This window comes from Arachis hypogaea, chromosome 12, assembly GCF_003086295.3.
Source record: "Arachis hypogaea cultivar Tifrunner chromosome 12, arahy.Tifrunner.gnm2.J5K5, whole genome shotgun sequence".
Lineage (NCBI taxonomy): Eukaryota > Viridiplantae > Streptophyta > Magnoliopsida > Fabales > Fabaceae > Arachis > Arachis hypogaea.
In genome coordinates, this window is record NC_092047.1 from 41,124,862 (window position 1) to 41,132,253 (window position 7,392).

The following is a 7,392-nucleotide window of genomic DNA, read 5'->3' on the forward strand; positions in this document are numbered from 1 at the left end:
TTGCACTTTGAATTAAGCCCTAACGCACTTCTGCCCCCCTCCATCGCTTTCTTCTCTTGCTTTTGCTATGTTTTTCTACTTATTTTAGTTAGTTTTAATTGCATCTCATTTTGATTTTAGTAATTATATTAAGTTTAGTTTAGTTGTTTGTTAATTAAATAAGTTGCAAGTGTCTGCTTGATGTTGATTGAGTTGCTTCTTACTTGAAATTTGGAATAATTTTTTATGAATATGTGCACTAAGAATTAAGTCTTTGTTTAATTGCCTAAATGAATTTTGAGTTTGATTCATATGTTGTAGCTACCATATGTGTTAAATTATATCCTTGTTTGGCAACTTAATCATAAATTGTGCACCTTAGATGATCGTTAATGTTATTTAAGATTGAATTTTGTCAATGCACTTGTACTTTGCCTTAATTTACTAGTACCTTGTGTGTTTGAATATTCATGTTTTGATTGTATCCTAGGACAAATTATTTACAAGTACATTGAATATTCGTGAATTGAATTGACCTTCTTGTTCATCATGGTTTTCAAATCAACATAATCACATTACAAGATACTTGTTTGTTTTTAATGTTTTGCATTTGTTTGAGTGATTTGACTTGATTCTTATCAAGCTTGTCACTTTTTGCAGCAAGCACCTTTATCCATGTTATTATTTCATTATTCTTAAGGATGAATAAGCAGTTTTCTTTTCATCATTGAATTGGTTATTGTTTGTTGTGCTATTTCATATTAATCTTGTGCTTTCATTTGCACACCTTCAAACCCAATATTTCCTAAATTCAATTCACTCTTGTTGTGATTGCCTAAGCTTGCTTGTATTTTAATTGATGTTCATCACTTGCTTGCATCTTAGGCCATTTAATTGAGAAACTTATGCATACTTTTTGATTGTGTGGTTGCCGTTATAACCAACCAATGTGTGTGTTCTAACCACATGCACATTTAGAATACACACATTGTATCTTATCATACCACACCACTATGCACACTTCCTCAATTAAACACTTGTTTGTTTTATATTGCCTCAAAGTATACACTGTATTTGCTTCCTCCTTTGTCTTTTTATGCCAGTTGCCTTATGATTCCTAATTATAATCTATTCATTCTCTTTGAGGATGAGCCATAAAGGCAAGGAGTCGGGAGAATAGGAGGACGCCGAGGATGGAAATGCCGAGCCTGCATTAAACTTGGCAATTTTACTGTAGCCCGAGCCCCTGCATCTGCCAGCTGAAGGTGGAGTGCTTTAGAGCCATTCTCTTCGGATTGTGTTCGTGCACGGAGGATCGTGCAATTGTAAATCCCAGAAAATTAGCGAATAATTAATCAATAAATTAAATTTTAATAAAATAAATTGGAAATGTAAATTTTATATTAAAATAAGATAGAGCTAATTAAAACGAGAATTTTGGCGCTAATTTCAAAGAATTTGGTACAAAATTGGGCCGAACCGGTCAAATCGGACCCAAACCGGGCCCGTGGGCCCAACTAGCTCATTAAATAAAATGAGCTGAAGCTCCTTTTTCACATTTTTGCATGGTAAAGCACGCTGGAAGCAAGCCAAACAAGGGGAAGAATACCTTGAGTTCCAAAACCCTTGATTTCATTCAAATCCACGTAACTTTTGATCCGGAGCTCCGATCGCTGCACCGTTTGCGACCACGTGATGACTTGCATCATCTACCCTTTTTTCTTATCTAAAAAGGAGCATAAAAGAGCATAATCTCATTAAATCATTGAAATTCATGAACTAAATGATAAATATTATGGTACATTGCTTTGAAATGGGTTTGTGCTGAATTTCAGGTGAAAAGAGCAACAAAAAGGGAAGAAAACAACAAATAAAGCTGGGCGTGTGGAACTAGGCGTGCCACTTGAAACAAACGCCATGAAAGTGTATGGGTGTGGCACGCCAGGAGCCAGGCATGGCACGCCAGTTGTATTTTCCAAAAAGGGTTCTCAAAGCTTTAATGTGGGCGTGACACGCCAGGAGCCAGGCGTGGCACGCCAGTTACATTTTCCAGAGAGCAAAGTTGAAGGCCACAAAAGGGGGCGTGGCACACCAGGCTGGGCATGGCACGCCAACTCCACTATACACCATGGGCGTGCCACTTGAACTTCTGGGCGTGACACGCCAGATGAAGACATACACTGGGCGTGCCACTTGGTATCGAAGGCGTGGCACGTCAACTCTAACCCAACACTTGGGCATGCCACTTGAACATCAGGGCATGGCATGCCAGTACAAGTTTCCAAAGGAGGAGGTAAAGGGCCAAACACTTGGGCGTGCCACTTGGTATCGAAGGCGTGGCACGCCAACTATCACTCCTCACTTGGGCATGCCACTTGAGTCTCAGGCGTAGCACGCCAATGCTAAACCACTCACTGGGCGTGCCACTTGGTGTCGAAGGCGTGGCATGCCAGCCTCATCACTCAACAAGAAGAAGATTGGGCGTGCCACTTGAGCTTCAAGGCGTGGCACGCCAAGACCAGAAGACCATGGGCGTGCCACTTGAATTCAGGGTGTGGCACGCCCACCAAGGAACCAAGCACACACAATGGGCGTGGCACGCCAGACCCTGGGTGTGCCATGCTAGTTCAATTTTCCAGAGAAGAAAATGGTGCACACACAGTGGGCGTGGCATGCCAGACCCTGGGCGTACCACGCCAGTTCAACTTTCCAGAAAAGAAGATGAAGCACAAAGTGGGCGTGGCACGCCAGACCTTGGGCGTTGATGAGATGACTTTTGTATGGTTTAGAATTCACAATAAGTCTCGTTATAATATAGTTTCTAAACCAACATCAATCCTTTCATACAAAAATTTGTTTGTCACAAGTAACAAACCCCTAAATTTATAAACCGAAGTATTGAACTTCGAGTCGTTCTCCCTAGGAATTGCAACAAAGTGTCTTGTTATTGGTTATGAGTTATATTTGGGGTTTTTGGATGAGAAACATGAAAAGTAAATGACAAGGAAATGCAAATAACAAAAAGGCCTTGGCAAGGGTTGGTGGTCAAGGATCTCTATCCTAATCACTAACCATAATATGAGAATTGGCAAGGATCAATCCCACTAGGTCAACCTCTAACTAATAGTAGAGGAAAGTCAAGTGAGCTATATCAATCCAAGTCCATAAGTCCTAGTTCTCCACTAAATCAATTAGTGAGATCTAGAGTTAATGGCTCCCAATCATCAATCACTTGGACATTAGTAACTCAAGAGTTCCTAAGTTACCTTCCCAAGCCAAGAGCATAAAATTCTACTCTAAAATCCTTCCAAGAATTTTATCAAACACTTGGAAGACATAAAAGGAAAGCATAGTAAAATTGCAAGGAAGGTAAAGCTACACTACTCAAATGCAAGAAATTAAACAACAACAACAATTCAATTGAACAATAAAGGAACATGAATCATAAATTGCATTAAAGAGAAATAGAAGAAACAGAAGTGCATGAACATAAAAGTGGAGAATTACAAGAATTAAATGCTAAACTAGAGAGAGGAGATGTAGAAGAAGAAGAAATTGCAAAGGAAAAGTAAATCTAAGCATGAAATTAACCTAGATCTAAGAAATTCTAAGCTAGATCTAACCTAATCCTAATCCTAGAGAGAAGTGAGAGCTTCTCTCTCTAAAACTAACTTTCCCTCCAAAAATTAAACTAAACTAAACTAATGTGTGAGAACTCCCCTTATTCCCCTTCAATCCTTGGCTTAAATAGCATCAGAAATAAGTTGGATTAGGCCCACAAGGCTTTAGAATTCGCTGGCCACGAGTTGCATTAAGTAAATCATGTGGCACCATCGGCATGTACGTGTACTGTGCACGTGCGCATCTCTATCCGTGATGCAACTATGGCAAATCTTATATCGTTTCGAAGCTCCGGATGTTAGCTTTCCAACGCTACTAAAAACGCATCATTTGGACCTCTGTAGTTCAAGTTATGGTCGATTAAGTGCGAAGAGGTCGGCTTGACCGCTTTTGCGATTCCTTCATTTCTTCATGAGTTCTCCATTTTTACATGCTTTTCTTTCATTCCCTTGATCCAATCTTTGCCTCCTAAATCTGAAATCACTTAACAAACATATCAAGGCACCTAATGAAATCAAGGTAAATTAAGTTTAGCTATTTTAAGTCCTAGAAAGCATGTTTTCACTTTTATGCACAAATTAGGATACAATCATGAAACTATGCTATTTCATTGAATAAATGTGGGTGAAAGGTTATAAAATCCCCTAAATCAAGAACAAGATAAACCCTACAAATGGGGTTTATCAACCTCCTCACACTTAAACCAAGCATATCCTCATGCTTAAACCAAGAATGAAGTAAGGGTATGGCATTTATTCAATGAAAACTAACTAAATGCAATCTACTTATATGCAACTATCTACATGAATGCAATTGCTTGGTCAAAACAAATCAATTCCCAAGAGAACATATGCGCACAAGGGCTAAAGACTAGCAAGTCTAATCCACAATTGAATTGAGTTATTAAATATTTTTACAAACTTGCATGAGAAGAGATGATCATAGGTGAAAACATGTAATTGAGTATCAAACCCTCACCAGATGTGTTTGCGCTCTATTTGCTCAAATGTTTAGGGTTGATTCTCTCAATTCTCCTCTATTTCATGCTTTCTAAGATTTATTTTTCTTCTAACAATCAACATACATTTCATGCATGCATACACATATCATGAGGTCTTTTCATTGCTTGTAATGGGGCTAGGGTTAAGGTAGGATGCATATTTGGTCAAGTGAGCTTAAAATTTGAATCTTTGATAAGCTTAAACTTCCCACATAACCTATGACATCCTATAAAATTCAAAACTAACCTAACTACCCATTTTTCACTTTTTCCACATACTCATGCATTTTTTTTTCTTGATCCCAACACATATGCATTGATTTAATTGAGCTTCACTTTGGGGCATTTTATCCCCTTTTTATTTCTTTTCTTTTTCTTTCTTTCCCCCCCCCCCTTTTTTTTTCTTTTCTTTTCTATATTGTTTTTTTCTTTTTTTCTTTCTTTTTCTTTGTTTTTCTCATTTTTGTCTTTCTTTCAAACTATATACAAGAATATCAATGCATAAGGTTTTACATTTGATTAATACACGAGCATGCACCCAATTCCTAATATTTACAACAAAAATACAAAACAACCCTTTTTCTCAACCAATGTCCCAATTTTTCCCACACTTGAATGTTACACACACTCTAGCCTAAGCTAATCAAAGATCCAAATAAGGGCTTTTATTGTTTTCCGCTTTAAGGCTTGTAATGTGCTAAATTAAGAACAAAGTGGGTTAATCGTAGACTCAAATTTGGCTAACAAAGGAAGATAAAAGGTAAAGCTATTTGGGTAAGTGAGCTAATGAAATGATGGCCTCAATCATATAAGTGCATGAATACACAAAATAATGGACATAAAAAATCAAACAAGTCAAAGATTACAATCATAGAAAGAGAATAATGCACACAAGAAGGAAAAATAAGTGGCTATATAATGTAACCACACAATTAGGCTCAAATCTCACTTGCTTGTGTTCTTAGCTCAAAAACATGATCCCCAATATATATAATTCAAGCAAGTCCTATGAAAAGTTTTCACTCAAATCAATTGGTGCCCTATAGATAGAAATCTTGAAGAACCTCATTATTTTGACTAAGCTTATTATGTATATATATGCAAAATTAAGAAAATGCAACAAAAATCCTAAAAACCTAAAAAAAAAATGAAATACAAAAGTGTTGAGATTAGAAACTTGTCACCCAAAATCGCCGACCGGTCGGACGACCTCCCCACACTTAAAAGTTTGCACTGTCCTCGGTGCACTCAAAGATGAGCAAGGGGGTACGGCGACTCTCTGGATTGCTACCTTCAGCTGATAGATCAACCGGTTGCTGCGCGTTCTTTCTTCCGCTTCCATTTTTGCTTGCGGTGCATCATTCATGAAAAATAAAAATATAACACCATAAGATGAGAAAACAAAAGCAAGAAAGCATACATTGTTGGAATGAGGTACTAATCACTAGGAATGAGTGAGTGAATTAGTGTGACATTAAGAAATATTAGGTATGTGAATTCTAGATTACACAGATTAGAACACACATTAGCATAAAAGCTATGTCACTAAAGAAGCATGCACTTTACTCATTCTAGTATGCTTGAGATGCTTTAAGTAAGCTTGTAAGGTAAAACAAGCATTAAAGAAGCACGAGAGCATTCAAGCTAAAAGCGTATGGATGCATATGATAATGGAATACAATGCATTGAAGTAAATGCACACCATCCAATGTCAAGAGATTGCCTAATCAAAGAATAGGATTCAAATCACATGGTGGCCAAATCATGCAATTCAAGAAGAGTTACAAGTTCGAAGGCAATTCTCATCACTTGGTATTCTTAAAAGGTAAGCATAAAAAACTCAAAACTAAGTAGCAAAATATAACCTCAACAATAGAATCCAACAAAGATTATAAACATAATGATGTTAAGATAACATCCCTTTTTTAATACTCAGCAGCAATTAATGGTAAACAAGAATAACAATCCAACACTAACAATGAAAAAGAGAAAATAAAATGAAAACTAACTAAAACTAACTAATCAACTAACTAACTAAGTAATTAGTTAACCAAAATAAATGGTTATCAATGGTGTTTGGGAGTGTTGGATGAGGGGTAGAAGAAGGAAAGAAGAAAGGAGAAGGAAAGAAATGGAAAGAGGAGAAGAAAAGAGATGTGTTGAAGGAAGGACATCCACGCGTACGTGCGCATGACGCACGTGCACGCATGGTGCACGCGCGCGCATGGCTTATTTCGAGAGTGACGCGTAAGCGTCATGTGCGTGTACGCGCAAGTTGTTTTGTGCCAAGGGCATAATGCGCGCGCAACGTTCGCACAACTCTCGGGTTTTTGGCTTGGGGGTGGAATTTCTCAATCCACGCGTACGCATACATGGCGTGTCCGCGTGGGTAAGCGAAAATGCTTGATGAACGCGTACGCGCGCAGTGCGCGTACGCGCGGATGGTGCTCTGTTTTTCAAAATTTTTTTCTATGTTTTTTGCACCAATCCAAGAATTCCAAACCTCCAAACAACTACCAAAACACCATAAAACCTTATTTAACATACTAAACTACCAATTAGACTCAACAAACTCAACAAAACATGAAATTAAGCTAATTCTATTAGTATGTACAAAAGAGAAAAAAAATGAAAAAAATTTACCATGGTGGGGTGTCTCCCACCTAGCACTTTTGTTTATTGTCCTTAAGTTGGACTTATGGGGAGCTCCTCTCAAGGTGGCTTGTGCTTGAAGCTATCTTTGAACATCCACCAATGCTTGGTCCTCCATTGTGCCCCAAGATTCCTTATTT